This window comes from Pongo pygmaeus, chromosome 8 (genome assembly GCF_028885625.2).
Source record: "Pongo pygmaeus isolate AG05252 chromosome 8, NHGRI_mPonPyg2-v2.0_pri, whole genome shotgun sequence".
Classification (NCBI taxonomy): Eukaryota; Metazoa; Chordata; class Mammalia; order Primates; family Hominidae; genus Pongo; species Pongo pygmaeus.
In genome coordinates, this window is record NC_072381.2 from 21,051,944 (window position 1) to 21,076,814 (window position 24,871).

At 39.8% G+C, this 24,871-nt stretch overlaps 1 protein-coding gene across 7 annotated transcripts in view; it reads right to left on the reverse strand.

The window, feature by feature from the left end:
- NEBL (nebulette) overlaps positions 1 to 24,871 on the reverse strand; it is a 399,766-nt gene that overhangs the window by 141,582 nt on the left and 233,313 nt on the right. For 2 of the 7 annotated variants that reach the window (XM_063669623.1, XM_063669619.1), the window contains exon 3: positions 12,510 to 12,611. The exons of the other annotated variants lie outside the window; for them this stretch is intronic. The gene's annotated coding sequence lies outside the window, so the exon portion shown is untranslated. The remainder of the gene's footprint in view (positions 1 to 12,509; positions 12,612 to 24,871) is intronic. 7 annotated transcript variants of the gene reach the window in all.

Genomic DNA, 24,871 nt, shown 5'->3' on the forward strand with positions numbered 1-24,871 from the left:
CTTGGGAAAGGGTCTCAATCTGTTGCCCAGACTGGAGTGCAGGTGCAGTGGCACGATCTTGGCTCACTACAACCTCCACCTCCCAGGCTCAAGAGACTCTCCTACCTCAGCCTCCCGAGTAGCTGGGATTACAGGCATGCACCACTACCACTTGGATAATTTTTCTGTAATTTTAGTAGTGACAGGGTTTCAACATGTTGGCCAGGCTGGTCTTCAACTGCTGACCTCAAATGATCCACCCACCTCAGCCTCTCAAAATGCTGGGATTACAAGTGTGAGCCACCGCGCCCGGCTTGATTTAACTTTCAAATATTCTCTCGATTAAAAGCTTCTAACCTGGCTTAGGTATAAAATGTATGCCCGACTGAAGTTCCTCAAGGAAACAGGCTATTTTATACTTTACCACTAGAGTGACACATTATGAAAATTTGAAGAAGAATATACAAATCCTGTAGTGTATTGACGTGGGAAAAAAAGTTAGACTTTTTAGAATATTTATTGACTTTTTTTAGTTCCAACATTCAGAAAAGAAAACTTTATAAAGCATGTGCATATAATTTATAGTAAATATAAAATATCCTGGGGAATGAACTCAGACTATTATTTAGTGAAAGGGACCGTATACTGAAAAAAAAAATACATTATGTACATTAAATTATAACCCTCCTGATTATGGAAACTAGACCTGCTTTAGCCTATTAGTCCATGTGTGCCTAGCACAAAGCTGGTAAGAACACTAACTTTTTATGAAGTTGAAAATCAGCTTGTAAACCCAAAGTCTGCCATTTTGTCCTCTCCCAGCATACACACAAACACAAAATTACACTTAAAATGTTACAGGCAAAACACTGTCCTCTAACAATCACTAATATTGTATTTTCACATTGGCCTGATACATTCATTTCTTTCTTCAAGGGTCCTCTGAACCATTTCTCTAGGGGCACAAACCCATAATGGCAATGAATTTTTCATCTTTTTCACTGATATACCCATTGGCGTCACAACGGAAGAAAAGGGTAGAAGGAGCATTGCTGAATTAGGCTAAAAGCTGAGACCGTTCAGGGGATGTCTATTTATTTCTCAATGTACGCAAAAAGTCCAAATTATTCACATGCTGGCCACACATTACTATGCATCATGTACCTGATTTTTAACTTGGATTTTGAGACAATGTGGATCTTAGAAGGGCTAGGAAAAATTAAGAAACTTATGCAAATTTTGACATAAACAAAACTTGCAAGTTCAATTAACACAGGAAAGTGAATGCTCTCTAAACGTCATGTAAAACACTTAACAACCATGTCTATAAAATTAATGTGTGTTTCTGTCTCACGGTGACCTTGTCCATAATTGTTCTATTTTATATTTCACTTTCAAGATACTTCTTTGAGAAGCCAAGATTCTATGCTAACTGAAGAAAAAATATTCTTAACTTCCTCTTATTAAAATCTGGTTTAGGTCATTTAATTGCGTTAAAAGAAAGATGTTATTATAAATAAAATTTAATATGATCATTGAGAAAATGAGGATGAACATTTCTGGTAAAATACTAATAAAATAACAGGATCCAAAATGATATATGCACGACACAATGAAAATAGTGGCTGAAATACAGTTTTTGGAGAAAACACACAGGAATTAGAATCCAAGCTCCAGGCCAGGTGCGGTGACTCATGCCTGTAATCCCAGCACTTTGGGATGCCAAGGCGGGCAGATCACTTGAGGTCAGGAGTTAAAGACCAGCCTGGCCAACATGCTGAAACCCCATCTCTACTAAACTATAAAAATTAGCTGGACATGGTGACAGGTACCTCTAATCCCAGCTACTCAGGAGGCTGAGGCAGGAGAATCGCTTGAACCCAGGAGGCAGAGACTGCAGTGAGCTGAGATTGAGCCACTGCACTCCAGCCTGGGTAACAGGGCAAGACTCTGTCTCAAAAAAAAAGAATCCGAGATCCACTGTTCACCAAGTCTATGAGTTTGGGAAAGTTATTTAATTTCTCAGAGCCAATCATTACTCACCAGTAACAGTGAAATAATAAAGATTGCATCTTCAGATGAGTTTTGTGATAATTAAATAGGATAATATACTTAGAGCACTTGAATCAGTGCACTTAAGTAAGTACATAATAAATGCATAATATTGGGGCCGGGCGCGGCTGGCTCATGCCTGTAATCCCAGCACTTTGGGAGGCCGAGGTGGGCGGATCACAAGGTCAGGAGATCGAGACCATCCTGGCGAAGGCGGTGAAACTCCCTCTCTACTAAAAATACAAAAAAACTATCTGGGTATGGTGGCGGGCGCCTGTAGTCCCAGCTACTCGGGAGGCTGAGGCAGAAGAATGGCGTGAACCCGGGAGGCGGAGCTTGCAGTGAGCCGAGATTGCACCACTGCACTCCAGCCTGGGCGACAGAGCGAGACTCCATCTCAAAAAAATAAATAAAATAAAATAAATAAATAAATAAATGCATAATATTACTGTCGTTCTCTCAAAATTGTTCCCACTTAACATGACGATAATAAAGTGAAACATTATGCATAGGAAAATTCTGGAAGGAATTGACCCAAGTAACACAATTCCGGAGGTCAGTAGTAGAATTCTGGAATATTTTTTCCTTTGGTATTACTATTACTCATTTCAAAAAGTTTCCAAATGCCTTAAGATGCAATATTATAATTAAAAAATAAGCTAAATTATGTATTATCCTAAAAATTCAAAACTAAAAAAAATATTTTGTGGCAAGAGAAGCCATCTGAGCTGTGGTTAAGTCTTTGCTGGGAGATTAGTCTCTCTTGCTTTCTGAGAAAATTATGTACTTTTTAGAAAATTATGCAATGTATTGCTTGAGAACACAGGTTCCAGTCCCATTGCTGACTAACTGGGAGACATTGGATAGGTTTGTACAACCTCTCTAAGCCCCACTTCCCTTCTGTGCACATTGGAAGAATAAGGGTAGCCCATTCACAGGGTATCTCTAAAAATTCTATCATTTCAAACTTTATGTTTCTATAATCATGGGAATCATGTCATGGTGACTTTTAAAGTACTTTTAATCCATTTTATGGAGAAAACTTCCATTATTAAAGCTGTGTGCTCCTGAAACATTAACCAATAGAATGAGATAAACAGTCCAGAGATAGACCCGTGTCCACAAGACAAAAGGCATCCAAGAAAAGGGAGAAAAGGACAACCCCTTAATAAATAATGTTAGAACAACACAGGAAATGCATATAATTGGATCCATTTCTCATGCCTCACACCAAGATAAATTCCAAAAGAGATCCAAATGCAGAATATGAAACCGTGGAACAAAACATAGGGGAATTGCTTTACAACCTGGGAGTGGGAAACCATTCCTAACTCAAAATCCAGAACCTACAGGAAAAATAACAACTACATAAAAATAAATTTGACTACATGAAAATAAAAATGAATAATAATCTAAAATGTACACAGAAAAAGAAAACCACCACTGCAAGCAAAAGAAAGGTAGTGGGGGGAAATTGCATCATGAAGGGCTAAGAGTCCTAACATAAAAGAAATGTCTAAAAACTGAGAAAAAATCAACAACCCGATATGGACAAAAGATGAACAGTTCACAGAAAAAAGATACAAATGGTCCTTAGCGTAAGAGAGGATGCCCAAGCTTCTCACTGGTGATAAGAGAAATACAAATTAAAAGAACATGACATTTTGTACCTTTCAAATTAGCAAAAACTGCAAAGTTTAACAATGTGTTCTGTTGGACTGTGGAAAAACAGGCCCTGTCATATATTACTGTTGGAAACATAAATGGTTCAACCCCAGTGGAGGAGAATTTGGCAATATCTAGAAAAATGACATATGCATTTACTTTTTAGCCCATCAGTCACTCTTATAACAACCAACCCTCAGGGGTACTGGTAAAAAATATGAGATGATAAATATACAAGACTATTCATTACAATACTAGCAATAGCAAAAGACTGGAAATAACCCAAATGCCCATCAACAAGGGACTAGTTAAAGAAATTGTAGTCCAGCTACACACTGGAGCTCTCACAAGGTATAAGGCAGATTTCTGCATACCGCTAAGGAGTCCAGGATATAGCAATAGAGGAAAAAAGCAAAGTACAAAAGAGTGTGTACTGTACATTACCATTTGGTTAAGAGAGGAAAGAATATATGCTATATGAACACATTTACTTCTGTATTCAAAAGAAATAAAGGAAAGACAAACAAAAACTAATAAAAAGAAAAAAATATTTACCAAGAAAAGGTCAGAATAGGAAGAAAGAAATGGGGATAAAAGTGAGATCTCTTTTAATACACATCATTTTGGAAAATCATGGAAACTTTTATACAATTAAAAATATATAAATAACTCAGAATACAAAACAAAGCAAACTCCACCATTTGAAATCAAGCTGAAATAAATGGAACTAATTATACACACACATTTTATAAATCTAAATTTGATGTACAATTAGGTCCATTTATTTCTAGCCAGGTTGCTATTCATATTTTGAAAATACTATATTTTTTCTCTTTCAAAGAAATACGTGTTTACCAGCTCCGTCCACTGAAAATGTCTGGAGTAACGACAGTAGGAACAGGGAATCAAAAAAGTAGAAAGAATATTTCCAATCTACGTTCATGAATAGTCTGAGATAATCACCCAGAAAGTGAAGTTACGCCTTTTCCTAACTCAGGAAACAAATGCTGATATTTTATTTAAACTGTGAAGCCAACACAGAGTAGTGCTGATCCATGCCAAATTTTTCAGCTCTAAGGTGAAATTCGAAAAATAAGGACAAATTCACACACACACACCTACCTGAGTATTCTCCATTTGCCTCCAGCCCAGCTCCATTCTTCCTCCCCTGCCCTGTTCCATGTTCCAGAAGGAGAACCTGAACCTGAGCACTGCTTCTCCTGGGCTTCCTTGCAGGTTGCCATCTAACTGAGTTTGGCCAATGGAGGCAGGGACAGGAGATCAGGTGACAGGGCAAGAGGGAGGTAGGGTATTTCTTCCCCACACCCTCCCTTCTTTGCAGTTTTTTCTCTGCCAATAGCCTCATCCTCTCAACTAAGTCTCCCTCTGGCAGCACCCCCTCCCACAATTCCAGTTCTCCATGGGCTTCAGCCCAGGGGATGGTCATGACTTCCTGAATCCCGAGGCACCTCACTATCCCTCGCTTGTTCCCCTAATCATGCCCACAGCTCTGCAAACTCTATTTGCCAATAAGTGGGTTTACTTTGTTTCCTGCTGCACCTTAATACGTGACAACACACACACACAACACATGCACACACATATCCATACACACACATACATGTACATGCACATACACACACATGCGTACACACATTCACACCCCCACACACATAGCTATACCTATATTTCCACATCCATACATCCATTCACTCACATTCATATACACACAAACATATACATATACAAATAAGTACATATATAAATATGTGTAAACATATATGTGTCTATGTAAGGTTGGTAATAAACCTCACTACAATTTTATGTCAAAATGCACTTTTTTGGAAAGGAAAATAGAGCAAGTAATGGTCTTCTAAGTAGGCTCCTAAAATTGTTTTGGCTCTGAAATGTTATGGCTCCAAATCAATTGTCTGGACACTGTATGACAGAGCAAAAACCACAAACACAAAGAAGCAACAGGGTCAAGAGAAAAGCACATGTGCTGGAGAGCAGGCAGCCTGGAATGGCAACTCTGCTCTGCATCAGCCAGGCTGTGACTCTGGCTGAGAATTAAACGATTCTGTGCCTCACCGACTCCTCTCTGTGTCGTAGCGACCCAAAAATAGGCCCTCCCTTCACCCCCTACCCATGGCTGTTGTGAGGCTCTGAATGCACTAAGTGCTTCAGAAACATTAAAAGCATGAGAACGACGTGTTTTATTCTCCATTTATCCGGGATGTGTACAGTGATACTCCAATAAATTCACAGAGTGTCACTTTACATCCCTCCCTCCTATACCAAAAAGCAAACTCATCCATTTAAGAGCACTCAAGACTGAAACCAACCTTGACAGAAAAATCTAGTCTATTCCTTCTAATCAGCAGGACTGCATCGAAGCCATTACGGACAGATGGGCATTTTGTTCTATTTCTGAAGACCTCCAGGGAAGGAGATTCTACAAACTGCCTTGGCAGCTGACGTGCTAATGCAATGTAGGATAACTTATAAATATAGGCAGAGTCAAGGAGGCCGTCCAGAATGCAGCCCAGCATGGGTGTGCACTTGCCCAGCCTGACACACAGCTAAGGAACATTCTGAGCACTCGAGCCATTCCTTCCACTGCTCCCCTTCCTTTTAATTATAATTGGTCCTTCAGAAACCAAGTCAATTAAAGGGAAAGGGAAGAGAAGACTTTGTGCTAGACAGATTCTGAAAAATGTAAAATGAAATGATAATACCAAACACACAGAAACCAATGACTTCAGGCAGAGATAAGGCAGACGGGAGTACAGGGAAGCACTTTTCCTTCCAGTACATGGTAGAATGTTTGTTCAATGAATATAAATACTTGTTAAATGAATGCATTCATAGAAATACAATCTCTCTCTTGTTCTTCTTTTTCTTTTCTTTTATGAGACAGGGTCTCGTTCTGTCACCCAGGCTGGAGTGCAGCGGTGCCATCAGGGCTCACTGCACCCTTAATCTCCCATCTCAATCAATCCTCCAGCCTCAGCTTCCCAAGTAGCTGGGACCACAGCCATGCACCACTGCAATACAAGAAAATTTTTGTATTTCTTGTAGAGGTGAGGTTTTGCCATGTTGCCCACGCTGGTCTCAAACCCCTGGGCTCAAGAAATCTGCCTGCCTCAGCCTCCCAAGTGCTGGGATCATAGGCATGAAACACCACACCACTTATTCATATTAATAAGAAATGTCTTCTGGCCAGGCACAGTGGCTCATGCCTGTAATCCCAACACTTTGGGAGGCTGAGGTGGGCGGATCACGAGGTCAGGAGATCAAGACCATCCTGACTAACACAGTGAAATCCCATCTCTACTAAAAATACACAAAAATTAGCCAGGCATAGTGGCACACGCCTGTAGTCCCAGCTACTCAGGAGGGTGAGGCAGGAGAATCGCTTGAACCCGGGAGGTGGAAATTGCAGTGAGCCGAAATCATACCACTGCACTCCAGAACAAGACTCCGTCTCAAAAGAAATGGTTTCTTGACATGCTATTTGGAAGTAACCACAGCACAGCTGATTTAATGTTGAAGCTGTCAAGCCTGCACTTCATCCCTTTGCATGAGTACTGGCTCCAAGAACCTGTTCTCTATCAATACAGGGCAGACCCTTGACTTAGAGCTCCTCATATCTAGGAACCCAGCAGGAATAAAAGGAGGGGAGAACTGGAGGATGAAACCCAGCCCACATTCCCAGCCTACATTTCCTATCTAGCCCTTTTCTAATTCATCTGGGTGTCTTCTAATTCTGCACAAAGACACTATGTAAGCTTTCAGGAGCTTTACTGGGCCCCACCTCTAGGTCCCCAGGATTTGAAGAGTTTCCTCTCGATATACAGCAATTCTTGGACAATGAATAGCAAATCCAAAATCACTCTAAATTGCTGATTGTCAGCTAGGGAGATTTTGCTCCCAGGGGACATTCAGCAATATCTAGAGACTTTTTCATTGTCATGATTAGGGGTTCTTATTGGCATTTCATGGGTAGGGGCCAGGGATGCTTCCAAACCTGTATAATACACAGCCCAAGATGTCAATAATGCCAAGATTGAGAAGCCCTGTGTCTTCTGAGACCCTGAAAGTTTCACCTGTGACAACTTACAGCACCTATCTGCTTTGTATCCACACCTTAAGTTACCGATTTGACAGATGTGTATCAAATGCCTGTAGTTCTCGATCAGGCATGAATTTAAAAAAAAAGAAAAAAGGCAACACCTTTCCTTTGTTTTGCACTTCATTCACTAAAATAAGTTCCTCGGAAGAGAAAGTGCAATACAGAGAGTATCTTGTTAAAAAAAAAAAAAATCCCAGCAGGTAGCTAAGCACCAAGCACATAACTACATATAGGGTTCTGGTCATTTCTGATGAAATGAGTGAGAATGTGAATGAATAGGGCCTCCTGGAATAAATCTGAAGTTCTTTTTTTAAAAAAAAATAAGGTGACGGAAGGTGAGGAAAGTGATAGACATGAAAGGGAGAGAAAATGGCTGGAGGCAGTTTGGTTTAGTGTGCTCTCTGGAACACTGTAGAGATTCCCCCATAGAAAGAGATTACAAACGGTCGTTCAGTTCCAGGTCAGCCCAGAAAAGCTTAGTTAACCAAAATCCAGCTGGCGCTATAAAACTGCAGGAGTCGAGGGGCACATGGTCCCTGAGGTTTGTAACTTGGAAGAACAAAGGACAAAGAGATGATCTGTCCCTTCCCTGTCTCCTCTCCCAACTCTGCAGACCCCCAAACCCCTGCTCTATACCACCTCTCTTAGAGATGAGAGTAATCCTATAAAACTAACTAGCATATTAAAAAAAAGTTAAAAGTAATATACACAAAAATGCAAAGTGTAGCCCCGGAAATAAAATAATACCTCAGACCCAGATCCCCCAGGCTCCCTTTGTAGAGACAAAGTCACTGTTTATTACATGTCTTTCAGATATATTCTCAGCACATACTCAAACATATACATGCATATATGCATGTATCACCTTTCAAATTATATCCAGAAATGGAAATATACAATGCAATCTGTTCCGTACTTTCTTTTTACTCTAAATTTACTTTATTTCTTTAATGACTATGGAATATTCCATGGTATGGATGGAATATTTGTATCAACATTAGGATGGCTCCTAGGAATACTCTGAAACAGCAAAAGTTCATCTTTCCCCTCTTATGACCTAGTATCCCACCCTCCATCCCCCTTGCAGAGCTTCCCTGAACCCTTCACCTTCTCTCTCTTGACTGGTTCTACTCTATCCTTTTTCCCAAAGGGTCCACCCTCCAAAAGCATGGACCCTCACACCAATAAATACACTTACCTTCTTTCAGAGTGGCTGGCCTGACTTACCTTATTCTGAAAGAAAGCAATCTGATTTCCCACTAATTATTATATGAATTGCTGCCAACTCCTTAACCCACACATTTAGAAAGATGTTTGTTAACTAAGTTGAACTCATTATTGGAATTCCAGAGAGAACAACAATTAAAAAAACAACAAAAACGCAGAACAGAAGCTATCAAGAGCACAGAGCACACAATTTGGAGTTGAGGTCAGCCATATTGGCTATTGTCTCATGCTGGAAAATCTAGACATAGAGCTTTCTCTAATTAACGATATTTTGGGCAGTTTTTTTGTTTCCTCTAGCTAAAAGTCAAATTATTCTTCAAAAGCTCTAAGATTTTTCACAATACTCTTATTCAGTAGGTGTCCTGGAAAGAGTAGGCCAGCTGTCTATAGGTGTGGGCCATCTGTAAACAGGTGTCCATAACATATGGACCCACCGTTCCCAGCCTGCCACCAGTAAATCGAGAAAGAGCAGAAAAGAACATTTTGTTTAACTAAACTCTCCATTATGCCTCTTATGAAATCTTATAGGCCATATAAAAATACCAATATCTCTTCATCATATGCACAGAAAAATGGCCTGAGTCGCTACTGGCATCTTTTGCTATGTTACAGGCAGAAAGAACCGGTTCCCTTTCACCAGGGACAGGATTGCTGCAGATTCATTTCTGAAATGATATCCTGTTTGGAGACAGACCCAAAGTAAATGCTGAAGTAACCTGGTACCACAGAGCTCTGAGCAACATTTATATTCGTGGGATTCTTTTGCAATCCTTTATAAAACTTGACTAATTTTTCTAAGAGGGCTTAAACAAACTTGTGATTTGATTATGTGAAATTTTGCTTCTTTTATGATCTTATTTTTCCTTTTTTCACTTTCCTATCAAACATTTTGGCTCATAAACAATGTGCCTGATGCTCTGTCTACACCTATATGAAAATTATCCACAGTTTGCCCCAAGGTTATCAAGTATGAGATATTGTATTCCAAGGATTTCTATCACATTCTATTCCTTAGGGGCATATTACTATAGGACTTATGCTCCAAGAAAGAAATCTGTCCCTCATTCGTTGGAGTAGCCAGGGAGGGATTTTAGCTGGATTCATGTGAGCTGAGCGGGTGCAGGGGGAGAGTGTATGATCTTGCATTCAGCAATGGCCAGCGGCATTACTGCCGATAGCACATCCAGCTGAAGAGTGATGCTGAATAAGCTTTGCTAACAGTATTCAGGAGAAAAGAATGCAAACAGAGAGTAAACACAGATCAGTTTCAATTTCTGAATAAAAGAGAAACACAACCTATGAATATTCCCATCGACTAAGCACAAGCTCTCAGATAAGACCTAAAAATGCATAGATGAAAGAGACAAAGGCCCCTCTCCTAAGAGATCACAGATGAGTGGGGAGGAAAAATCATTGAACGATCACAACTGAATGGAGAAGGTCTGAATTGGGCAGTGGTGGTGGTGGAAAGAAAGGATGGGAGGGACTGGAGAGATTTGGAGAGGAGTTTCAACATGACTGCATGTAGAGTGACAGAAGCTCAGGAGCAGAGGGTACCTGAAGTTTCTACTCTGGCCACTGTGTGTCCAGTGATAACATTAAATAAGATGGGGAATGAAGAATAAAAGGAATGGACCATGAGTTCAAGTTTGGGATGTGCTGACCCCCAGATGTCCACAGAACATCATGGTCGACTATGAACTTCAACCCTTTAAAATTTATATTAACTTTAAATTATTCCTATTAAAATAAATAGATCTTTCCTTCACAAAGATTCTTCATGAAATCTTAATCTGAAGACAGAAAAAGAATGTCATCAAATATGGAAGAAGCTTGGTTCTTGTAGATCTACTCCACAGAGCAAATGGTGATCATCACTGATAGTAAATAAGACACATAAAAGAGTTGACTGTTAGCCTATGGGCTCAAGGACAAGGAGAGCCCTAACTATAAACTGTGTATCCTCAATTTGATCAAAGCAAAGTCAGTAACAGTACATTAAAACCATACTCTGAGAGTCATAATTTCAACTATGAGTTAAAAACCAAAACCTATCTTTTAAGTGTTCATGTAAATATCCTTTGCCAGTGTAAACAAAGAATAACTCAAGTGCAAGACCTCACAGAATGACTTATGTGTGGTATACAGTCCAGAGCACAGCCTGTGGCAGCCAGACAGCCAGGGTTCAAATCCCAGTTTTGCAGCCCTGAGACCTTAGGCAAGAAGAATAAACTCTCTGAGGCTGTGTTTCCTAAACTGTTTCTGCTCCTCGTGGTGAGATACGAATTACTCCTAGATAGGCACGACCAAGTATACACATAAAATATGAAGCTTTCATCCTGTAAGATAGTGTCACCCAACAGAGATACAATGTGAGCCACATATTATATTTAACTTTGCTAGTAGGTACTTTTAAAAAGTTTCTTTTTAATCTAGCGAAATGAACTTAATAATATATTTTTAACTCAGCAGATCCAAATTGTCATTTCAACATGTTATTGATATAAAATTATTAGTGGAATAGTTTACATATTTTTTAGCCAAGTCTTCAAAATCACTGTACAATTTATACTTACAGCACATCTCAATCCAGATGCTAAACATCATCTGAAATACTTGGTACAGTTTAAAAAGTAGATTCACACGTCCCAAACATAGTAAAATTTTTCCAGTAACTGAATTGAGTATCAGTGTTTACATTTAAACTAAGTAAAATTAAGTGTTCAATTTCTCAGTTACACCAGCCACCTTTCAAGTAGGCAGCAGTCACATGTGGCCAGTGGCTACCATGCTAAACAGCTGAGTGCTAAGGTAAAAAAATTACTCTGGGTCAGGCTATGCCATCACTTGCAGGCACCACAAGAGAACTCAGACATATACACAACATAGACAACTGAATTGAGACTGCAGATGTGCAGAAACAAATCTTAAGTGCTAAGAAAAAGGACTGGAGAGAAAAGGAGAAGAAATAGCAGGCAGAGCCCATGAGAATACAGAAAGTAGAAGCAATCCATTGTGGGTGTCTCACTTTCCCCTGCCCATAACTGTAGACATATTTTCTGCTTTCCCTTCTGATCCAATGGAAGGAAATATTCCTGGATTCTACAGAAGGCCAACACTATACTTGTGCTTTGAATTCTATCCCCTTCTTTCCACCCTTCTCTAGAACTTTGCTCCTGCTGTAATCCCTCTCTCATATCACCGGTTTCTCCTACTCTATGAGATCAATTCCATCAACGTTAATTAAAACATGCTTTTGTAGCTCCCGTATTTAAAAACAAAGATGAAAAATGCAACAAAAATATTTTGATCTTAGACTACTTCCATCTTCAGTGCCATTTCTCTTTGCCCTTCACAGCAAAACTTCTTAAATGATTATCTCTATTCACTATTTCCAATTCATCCCCTCCTCTCTTAGCTTCTTAATTCTCTCTCATCTCAGTAGACCCACCTTTGCTTGTTCCTCCTCTTCCACCAGGCCTCTAAAGGTTGGAGATCTTTGAGAAACCTCCATACCTTACCATTTTGATCCAGCAATCCCACTACTGGGTATCTAACCAGAGGAAAAGAAATCAACATATCAAAAATATGTCTGCATTAGTATGCTTATCACAGTACTATTCGCAATAGCAAAAATACGGAATCAACCTAAGTGTTCATCAACAGATGACTAGATAAACAAAACGTGAGAGAGATAAATATATATATATTCCTATCACTGATTAAAGGAACTTCAATAGAGTTATTCACAGCTATTAAGTATATTTACATAAAACCATTTTATTTGTCAATATTAATGGTTATGCTATTTCTCCACCTGCCTTTCCTAGTCAATAAAATTTTGTTAAAAGGACAAAAGTTGAAAATTGTAACCTCAGCAATCCCTAACTTTGAGGACTTACCCCCTGATACGAATGTTCATGCATATGCATATTTTCATCACAGATGCAGACAGATGCCCTTGCATCTATGTATACATATACACATACACCATGGAATACTACTCAGCCATAAAAAAGAATAAAATCATATCTCTTCAGCAATGTGGATGGAACTGGAGGCCATTATCGTTAAGTGAAATAACTCAGGAAGTCAGATACCACATTACCACATGTTCTCATTTACAAGTGGGAGCTAAATAATGTGTACACGTGGACATACAGAGTGGAATAGACACTAGAGACTTGGAAAGTGGGGAGGGTGGGAGGGGATGACAGATAAGAAATTACCAAATGAGTACAGTGTATACTAAGGAGTACAGTGTATACTATTGGGGTGACAGTTACACTAAAAGACCGGACTTCACCACTGTGCAATATATGTATTTAACAAAACTGCACCTGTACCTTCTAAATCTATAAAAACTAAAAAAAAAAAAAAAAAAAAAAAAAAAAAAAAATTAAGGTTAGAGAGCTTCAGGCTTGGTACTGGGCCACTTCTCATTTCTATCTAAACTTTCTTGCTGGGTGATCTCACCTCATTCCAGGGTTGTAAATGCCATCTAGGTGCTGATGACTCTCACATTTATGCCTCTTCTCTGCCTTCTCCCCTAAGTTTCACACTAGTAGAGAGAACAGCTTAACGGCCACCTCCATTTAGATATCCACATCCAACCAAAATGTGTCTACCTTTAATTTATCCCTTCCCTAGTCTTCCTCATCCAAGCTAACTGGCCATTCCACTCACTCATTTACTAGAAACAAAATTCTAGGAGACGTTCTTGTTTTCCCTACTCCCTCATTACAAACATTTCATCCTTTGACATGTTTTATTGGATCTATTTCCAAAGCAAAACTTAAATTCATCTTCTTTTCTCTATTTCTATGGCCACCAGGCTTAGTCCAAACCACCCTATCTCAACGTGTCTCCTGTACTCATTCTCTGTGTACATTCTTGCACCATAAAACCCATTTTTCCTAGACATCAGCCAAGGTAGTCTTTTTGAAAATACAAATTAAATTGTATCATACCTCTACTTCAAAACTTTCATGACAGTGACAGTAAAACCCTAGCTCTACCATGGCCCTGCCTAGTCTCTCCTACTAAATCCTACACCAGTTCCCCTCTTACTCAGTCCAGCCTTCTCTCCACTTACGACACACCATGCTCCTTTTCACTGCAGAACTTCCCCACTTGCTACCCCTTCTGCCTTGAGCCTAAATAGATGGCTTCTGCTTAGACATGAGCCACATAAATGCCAACAGGAGAGACAAATCTTCCTTACAAATGATTCTAAGCCTCTTCTAACACACAGGAGTATGGAGATCCAGGACCCAAATCCCATACCATAAGGTTTGCCTAGAATGATGCTAAGTGGAAAACATTCAAAGCAGGCAATATTGTATGTCCATTTGCAATCTGGAACATCTAATCAATCGACGTCTGTTGTGTGGACAGTCACAGCCTTACCCTAAACATATAAAATATAGAAACGCACGCCTGTAACTTTACTCCAGTCAATCGTGGAAAATCAGTACTGATTAGGCTTTCAGAAAAGACATCACAACTCTGAGCAAGCCAGTCCTTTCAGATTCACACCTCAGTCATTCATAATTTTCTCAACCTTTCCTTTCCCATAAGAAAAAAAAATAAACTCTCTAGCATTTCAGCTCAAAATAAACTAACCAAAATTTCATTGGGAAGATGTTATCAAAGTATGACAAAGACACACCATAATTCTCAATCCTTCTAAACAGCTAGTAGATATTAAATTCTTCTGCAATGAAATTTTAAAAAAAGTCTTTAACACATCTTTAAATGGCAAAACTGATGTTTCAGAATCAACTCTGTTTATTCTTGGCCTGCCATGAACTGTTAACATAGAAGGCTGGAGCTTTACCAGTATATAAATAAGTTTATAAATTAAGAGAAACACTTTGCCATTTGAAACTAATAAATGGACAAATCAGAATTGAAAATATAAGAGATCAAAGAGAAATGTTCCTCTAAACTAACAAAGATATGGGATGAGAGTCAGTAGATCATCAAGGAATGAGGACTGTCAGCTCTTTTGCGCCATGGCTGTGGCCTGGAAAAAGTCCAGGCCTCCTGGGGGAGGGTCCTTGGCCTGCCTAGGGCGGTAAATCCCAGACGCTGGAGTTTCCAACCTGGGAAAGAGTCTCCGGCCCATGCAGGGCGCAGAAGTGAGAGCCACCTGACATGACATGGACGAGGGTCTCAACAGTGACCACAAAGAACTCGAAATCAAAACCCTTCTTCCCCACCCCAGCCCCATATTCTATCAACCTTTACATTCTTATGTGCATCTGGAAGGAGGTAAAGAAAGTCCCACACTAACCAAGCCTATTTATTTCTATAGGTCAAATTCAAGCCAAAGTACGTAAAGAAATAATAAAAAAAAAAATCAAACATTTCTTACACAAATTATTTTATTACTAACAGCATATTCTTTCACTCACTCCTTCCCTGGTGTTCCTCACCTAAGCTAACTGGCCACACCACTCACCCATTTACTAGAAACAATATTCTAGGAGACGTTCTTGTTTCCTCTACTCCCTCATTACAAACGTTTCATTCTTCAGCATGTTTTATCCATCTATCTCCAAGGCAAACCTAAAATTCATCTTCTTTTCTCCATTCCAATGGCCACCAGCTTAGTCCAAACCACCATATCGTACCTGTCTCCTGTACTCATATATAAGAATAAGTGCCCTTCATATACACCATGGAATACTATGCAGCCTTAAAAAAGAATGAGTTCGTGTCCTTTGCAGGGACATGGATGAAGCTGGAAACCATCATTCTCAGCAAACTAACACAGGAACAGAAAACCAAACGCCGAATGCTCTCACTCATAAGTGGGAGTTAAACAATGAGAACACATGGATACTAGGAGGGGAGCATCACACACCAGGGCCTTGGAGGGGGGTGGGAAGAAAGGGAAGGGAGAGCATCAGGATGAATACCTAATGCATACAGGGCTTAAAACCTAAATGATGGGTTGATAGGTTCAGCAAACCACCATGGCACATGTATACCTATGTAACAAACCTGCACATTCTGCACATGTATCCCAGAACTTAAAGAAAATTTAAAAAAAAAATTTTTTTAAAGAATAAGTATTCTTGCCGAAAACTGCTACACATTCTAAAATAGCATTTTCTAAAAATCATATCACTGATTAAAGGAACTTCAACAGACTTGCTATTAAGTATATTTATACAAAACCATTTTATTTGTCAATATTAATGGCTGTGCTATTTCTTCACATGCCTTTCCTAATCAAGAAAAGTTTGCCAAAAGGACAAAAGTTGAAAACTGTAACCTCAGCAATCCCTAACTTTGGGGACTTATCCTCTGGTACAAATGTTCATGCATATGCATATTTTCATCACAGATTCAGACAGATGCCCTTGCATTGATTTGAATACTTGCATAAATATTAATGTGTACAAATGCTTGCATGCAGAAAACCCATTTATGAAATATCCAATTGCATAAATTAGGTACATTAGATACTAACTGCATCAACACTTCAGAAAATACACGCAAAAGTTTGCATGACAAAAAAAAAAGGTACAATCCATTAGAAGAACCTAGATTCTCTCGATGTGTTTGCCATTCTGTGGGCATGAACTGGGGATCCCCAGAAACGATTTGAAGCTTTTAGATTACTTATGGTTCACCATTTGCATCAGTCCCTCCTGACCCAAAAACTAATTAAGCCCTTTTTTATAGTAAATTTATAAATTGTTGCCTGTGACCCTGAAAGAAAGTGTCAATTTTTTAAGCCATCAGATGCCCTTAAGAACTAGTTTTTTCACAACAAATATGACTCCGAAGTAATTTTCACAAAACAGCCTCAAAACTTACCTGTACACTACTAGACTATACGACTGACTCACTCTCAGGAGTGTCAGGTAAATATAAACCTTAAAAAGTAACAGAAGATGGCTGGGTGCGGTGGCTCATACCTATAATCCCAGCACTTTGGGAGGACAAGGCGGGTGGATCACCTGAGGCCAGGAGTTCAAGACCAGCCCGGCCAACATGGCTAAACCCCATTTCTACTAAAAATACAAAAATTAGCCAGGTGTGGTGGCACGTGCCCGTAATCCCAGCTACTTGGGAGGCTGAGGCAGAAGAATCACTTGAACCTGGGAGGCAGAGGTTGCAGTGAGCCAAGATCACACCATTGCACTGCATCCAGACTGGGTGACAGAGGGAGACTCCATTTCAAAAACAAAAAAAGAAAGTTACATAAGAAAATACAATGAAGCCTCACAGTTTGGTGAATTTAGATACAACACAAATGACATTGGCACTCAGTTCTAGTTCTCAAGTGGGGACAGTTCTTATCTTGGGGAGATGAGTGTTTAAGAAGCCATTTCCTTGTCACCAACTATTCAGAGTTTTTCAGTTCAGTATATGGCCAGTTGGGTACACTATCAGTTTCACTATCTTTACTTTTGTATTTTTTGTAAAAGTACAGGTTGATTTTAAAATATGTTTTCATTAATGATGAAATTTTTTTAAAAAGCCCCATTTTACACTTCAACTTTTTGTGCCTGATTTATGAAATGATTGCAAGTTCTCGCTCCCTGCTTCAGACTGGACTTTAGTCTCATCTGTGACTGAGCAAGCCTTCAGAGAAAGGTCTACGGCCAAAACAAAGGGCAAAGAAGATGGGTTCTGAGCCCGAAGTATTCCTTCTATTATAGAGAGTGCCTAGGTCTCCCTGAAACTCAAATTCGGCTCTCATGAGAATATGACAAGCATCTCAAGAGCTGAAGGGATATATAAAGTGTTTGGGACTATTTCTGCCTAGTCTCAAAGGATGTACTTTTTGATCAAAGAGTGTGCTGCAGGGACTTACTACTGTGCACTAACGCAGACTCATTAGTCATTCTCCTTGGCACACCATTCCACATTTTGAGCCTTCCACAGTGAAGTGAGTCCGCAAAACTGAATTCTAGCCTGTGGGATATGGATGGACGTGACGTACATGACTTCCAGACTGAACCTGAAACCCATGCTATCCACGGGTGCTAGAGAGAAGGGGCCTGGATCCCTGAATGACTGCATGGAACAGAGCCCTTTTAAGCCCCCTCCCTGCTACCAAGCTGTGTTGGTTTGCAGTGTCAGAGTAAAATAAACCTCTATTGTACTGAGATCTGAAGGTTGTTTATTTCAGCAGCTAACTTCCTGACTCATACAAGGTGCAACCACAGCATATAAAACGCACCTACTATTTCATTAACAGACAAATCTTTAAGACATAGCAACATTTCTGTCAGGAACAAAATGGGAAGAGAGATCTAGGAGAGCATCAAGACAAGTCAAGAGTTGTGATTGGAAATGAATCTGGAAATAAACTGGCATGCTGTGCAATAGTGAAGCAAAGTGCCACACGATTTTATTTATTCGTTAAAGCACTTACTGAAGGCCAATACATGCCAGGTACCATGTCTGGTGCTGGGGTTAAAAATATGACTGGCCACATTCCCTGAGCTCAAAGAACCACAGTCTAGCTGGCTGGAAAGAGAGGAAATTCAATCAGTCCTTCGACACAGTGTGTTAAGTATCAGAAAAGTCACCCTGAGGAAGCATCCATCATCTCCTCTCAGATGGAGAGTCTGTATAATACACAACATGGGTATCAATAACAAAGATCACAACATAGATTCATTTCTGGATAAAAAATAACAGAAATTTTGAATCTTCTCAAGACTGTGCTAAACATGACAAATCGCAACTGTGAGCCTACAAGTGATGCTAATATCAACTAAGGCAGCAGATGATTATCAGCATCTCTTCATCGAATTCACTAAGCACCACATGGAAGAATGCAGATAACAGAACTGAGAACACCCCCAAGAACATGCTCCCCTTGGTAGTGAGCCTTAAAATATCTGCATCACATGGAAATCACACGGACATTGGCAGATCTCCTCCTTTGCAAGGATACTGTGCAATCAGAGACTGAATCTGGAATCTGTCCTTTTAATGAAATGTAAGCAGAATTAAAACATTGTTACCTCTTTAAATTAAAATACAGAATTTCAGAAGAAATATACGGTTTTCTCCATCCCATCTTAAATAATCTTGATGCTTATCACAATGCTTGTAAGGATGCAAAGAATCATTAGGAAATTATCTAAAAATCTTAGGGTCCTGAGTTCAAATTGCAAAATAGCTCATTTGTGAACTAATAATCTAAGAAGAATTTTTTTCACCTTCAATACATGAGAATCATTATAGGCCCAATTTCCACTCTTATCATTGAAAGTTCTATAACGGACATTAGCTTCCAGAAAAAAATTGCAGTACTCTTTAATAAAGATATTATATCTAAAACTGTAAGGGATGGTAATCAAAATAATGTGCCTTCTAAAAAATCCAAATAAATATAAAATAAACTGTTGCAAATGGCAATAAATTTGAAAACTGGAAATACTGCTGCCACTTCTACAAATTCAAAATGACATGACTAATTAACGCATTTCCATGCCAAAATCTTTCCTCCATTTTCAGTTTATTGCATAATAATAGCAAAACTATCAATTATTAAGCACAATGACAAATCTTACACTCATATTGTAAGAGCTAATATTTAATTCTCATAAAAACTTTGCAAGTATTTTCATTTCCATTTTACACATGTGGAAACTTAGACATAATAAAGTGAATGAAACGGAACCACTTTATTACTCTATTTCCTATGGTAAAAGGGGCAATACAAAAAGATGTGGGCATTACAACTCAGGTCTTGTCTGCCTCTCAAATCAACTGTTTATGCTCAACAGGCTGTTGCGAATGGAACCTAAAAAATGGTGGACAACGATTATGAAATCTGTATAAGCAGAATCCAAATTCAGTCTACTTGTCACTCTGGCCCATGTCTTTTCTGTCCTGAATCACATAGTTAACTATGTCTGTTCCCCAATTCCTTTTACAATTAGGTCTGGCCTTAGAGCAAAAATTAAGTGACAGCTTAAATCCAAGGGACAGCTCCTTCTCTAGTGTACAAACATTCCAAAAAGCAGAAAGCCAGCTGCCTTTTTCTTGGCAACTTCCCACTGAATCTAAATAAATAATGCAGTGTTTTCTGTGTTTTAATTTTCTTTAGCATTACCGTTCATTATCGTTTAATTTCTGCCTGTTTTAATTATTGCCTTTTCTGACCTTCCAAATGACCTTGTAATCCAACACTGTTTAATAGGCTTGAACATCTCCCACCTTATGAATAAGCTTGGGTCGATTCTTTTTCAGCAACATAAACATTAGCTCATATCACATACTCTTAAAAAGAACAAAAGCATAAGAAGGAAATGGGACCTTTCATCAAACATCCCACTTTTTTGCCTGGTATTAATCCTCATTTCAAAGCAAAACATTTTGGAATCCTTAGGAATAATTAGCACCACTTTGCTTTCGATGTGTGATCTGGAAGGATTTAAAATTGCACCTGCCAAGTGCAGCCCAATGACATAGGCTGAGCTTTCTCCTGCCCTACATGAGGGCACACAGACGTCTCCAACTCTCCCAAACCAGGCTAAACAGTTTTTCCCATGTCTCTCAATTACATGTTAATAAAATTCTTAAAGGCCCAAAAGGAAAGCCTATCATCCCTTGGTGTACCCATCTCCATTGAAAAAGCTCAATTTCACATTTTTATTTAACAGCACCTTTCTTCTGAGCCATGCAAAGGACTTTTCCATCATGCGTTCATTCATCCTCGCAACTTAAAATAAGCATCAGATATTATCATTCCCATTAGAGATGTAGGAGAAAACAGGCATAGTGATTGAGGTACAATGTTCAGCTGAAACAGGTCACTTCAAAAGTTGAAAGAGCTGGGGGGGTGGAGACAAGATGATCGAATAGGAACAGCTCCAGTCTACAACTCCCAGTGTGAGCGATGCAGAAAACGGGTGATTTCTGCATTTCCAACTGGGGGACTGGGTTCATCTCACTGGGGACTGTCGGAAAGTGGGTGCAGGACAGTGGGTGCAGCACACTGAGCATGAGCTGAAGCAGGGCGAGGCAACGCCTCACCCAGGAAGCGCAAGGGGTCAGGGAATTCCCTTTCCTAGTCAAAGAAAGGGGTGACAGACGGCACCTGGAAAATCCAGTCACTCCCACCCTAAAACTGCATTTTTCCAATGGTCTTAGCAAACAGCACACCAGGAGATAATATTCCACGCCTGGCTCAGAGGGTCCTACGCCCACCGAGCCTCGCTCATTGCTGGCACAGCGGTCTGAGATCAAACTGCAAGGCAGCAGCGAGGCTAAGGGAGGGGCGCCCACCATTACTGAGGCTTGAGTAGGTAAACAAAGTGGCCAGGAAGCTCGAACTGGGTGGAGCCCACCACAGCTCAAGGAGGCCAGCCTGCCTCTGTAGACTCTACCTCTAGGGACAGGGCATAGCCAAACAAAAGGCAGCAGAATCCTCTGCAGATTTAAATGTCCCTGTCTGACAGCTTTGAAGAGAGTAGTGGTTCTCCCAGCACACAGCTGGAGATCTGAGAACAGACAGACTGCCTCCTCAAGTGGTTCCCTGACCCCCCAGTAGCCTAGCTGGAAGGCACCCCCCAGTAGGGGCAGACGGACACCTCACACAGCCGTGTACTCCTCTGAGACAAAATTTCCAGAGGAACGACCAGGCAGCAGCATTTGCTGCTCACCAATGTCCGCTGTTCTGCAACCTCCACTGCTGATACCCAGGCAAACATGGTCTGGAGTAGACCTCCAGCAAACTCCAACAGACCTGCAGCTGAGGGTCCTGACTCTTAGAAGGAAAACTAACAAACAGAAAGGACATCCACACCAAAACCCCATCTGTAGGTCACCATCATCAAAGACAAAAGGTAGATAAAAACCACAAAGATGGGGAAAAAACAGAGCAGAAAAACTGGAATTCTAAAAATCAGAGTGCCTCTCCTCCTCCAAAGGAACGCAGCTCCTCACCAGCAATGGAACAAAGCTGGATGGAGAATGACTTTAACAAGTTGAGAGAAGAAGGCTTCAGACGATCAAACTACTCCGAGCTAAAGGAGGAAGTTCGAACCCATGGCAAAGAAGTTAAAAACATTGAAAAAAAATTAGACGAATGGATAACTAGAATAACCAATGCAGAGAAGTCCCTAAAGGACCTGATGGAGCTGAAAACCAAGGCACGAGAACTACGTGATGAATGCACAAGCCTCAGTAGCCGATTCGATCAACTGGAAGAAAGGGTATCAGTGATGGAAGATCAAATGAATGAAATGAAGTGAGAAGAGAAGTTTAGAGAAAAAAGAATAAAAAGAAATGAACAAAGCCTCCAAGAAATATGGGACTATGTGAAAAGACCAAATCTATGTCTGATTGGTGTACCTGAAAGTGATGGGGAGAATGGAACCAAGTTGGAAAACACTCTGCAGGATATTATCCAGGAGAACTTCCCCAATCTAACAAGGCAGGCCAACATTCACATTCAGGAAATACAGAGAACGCCACAAAGATACTCCTCGAGAAGAGCAACTCCAAGACACATAATTGTCAGATTCACCAAGTTGAAATGAAGGAAAAAATGTTAAGGGCAGCCAGAAAGGTCAGGTTACCCACAAAGGGAAGCCCATCAGACTAACAGCTGATCTCTTGGCAGAAACTCTACAAGCCAGAAGAGAGTGGGGACCAATATTCAACATTCTTAAAGAAAAGAATTTTCAACCCTGAATTTCATATCCAGCCAAACTAAGCTTCATAAGTGAAGGAGAAATAAAATCCTTTACAGACAAGCAAATGCTGAGAGATTTTGTCACCACCAGGCCTGCCCTAAAAGAGCTCCTGAAGGAAGCACTAAACATGGAAAGGAACAACCAGTACCAGCCACTGCAAAAACATGCCAAATTGTAAAGACCATCAAGGCTAGGAAGAAACTGCATCAACTAACGAGCAAAATAACCAACTAACATCATAATGACAGGATCAAATTCACACATAACAATATTAACCCCAAACGTAAATGGGCTAAATGCTCCAATTAAAAGACACAGACTGGCAAATTGGATAAAGAGTCAAGACCCATCAGTGTGCTGTATTCAGGAAACCCATCTCACGTGCAGAGACACACATAGGCTCAAAATAAAGGGACGGAGGAAGATCTACCAAGCAAATGGAAAATAAAAAAATAAAAATAAAAAATCCTAGTCTCTGATAAAACAGACTTTAAACGAACAAAGATCAAAAGAGACAAAGAAGGCCATTACATAACGGTAAAGGGATTGATTCAACAAGAAGAACTAACTATCCTAAATATAAACGCACCCAATACAGGAGCACCCGGATTCATAAAGCAAGTCCTTAGAGACGTAGAAAGAGACTTAGACTCCCACACAATAGTAATGGGAGACTTTAACACCCCACTGTCAACATTAGACAGATCAACGAGACAGAAAGTTAACAAAGATACCCAGAAATTGAATTTAGCTCTGCACCAAGCGGACCTAATAGACATCTACAGAACTCTCCACCCCAAATTAACAAAATATACATTCTTCTCAGCATCACACCACACCTATCCCAAAATTGACCACAAAGTTGGAAGTAAAGCACTCCTCAGCAAATGTAAAAGAACAGAAATTATAACAAACTGTCTCTCAGACCACAGTGCAATCAAACTAGAACTCAGGATTAAGAAACTCACTCAAAACCGCTCAACTACATGGAAACTGAACAACCTGCTCCTGAATGACTACTGGGTACATAACGAAATGAAGGCAGAAATAAAGATGTTCTTTGAAACCAACGAGAACAAAGACACAACATACCAGAATCTCTGGGAATCATTCAAAGCAGTGTGTAGAGGGAAATTTATAGCACTAAACGCCCACAAGAGAAAGCAGGAAAGATCTAAAATTGACACTCTAACATCACAATTAAAGGAACTAGAGAAGCCAGAGCAAACACATTCAAAAGCTAGCAGAAGGCAAGAAATAACTAAGATCAGAGCAGAACTGAAGGAAATAGAGACACAAAAAACCCTTCAAAAAATTAATGAATCCAGGAGCTGGTTTTTTGAAAAGATCAACAAAATTGATAGACCACTAGCAAGACTAATAAAGAGGAAAAGAGAGAAGAATCAAATAGACACAATAAAAAATGATAAAGGGGATATCACTACCAATCCCAAAGAAATACAAACTACCATCAAAGAATACTATAAACACCTCTATGCAAATAAACTAGAAAATCTGGAAGAAATGGATAAATTCCTGGACACATACACCCTCCCAAGACTAAACCAGGAAGAAGTTGAATCTCTGAATAGACCAATAACAGGCTCTGAAATTGAGGCAATAATTAATAGCTTACCAACCAAAAAAAGTCCAGGACCAGATGGATTCACAGTCGAATTCTACCAGAGGTACAAGGAGGAGCTGGTACCATTCCTTCTGAAACTATTCCAGTCAATAGAAAAAGAGGGAATCCTCCCTAACTCATTTTATGAGGCCAGCATCATCCTGATACCAAAGCCTGGCAGAGACACAACCAAAAAAGAGAATTTTAGGCCAATATCCCTGATGAACATCGATGCAAAAATCCTCAATAAAATACTGGCAAACCGAATCCAGCAGCACATCAAAAAGCTTATCTACCATGATCAAGTGGGTTTCATCCCTGGGATGCAAGGCTGGTTCAACATATGCAAATCAATAAACGTAATCCAGCATATAAACAGAACCAAAGACAAAAACCACATGATTATCTCAATAGATGCAGAAAAGGCCTTTGACAAAATTCAACAACCCTTCATGCTAAAAACTCTCAATAAATTAGGTATTGATGGGACGTATCTCAAAATAATAA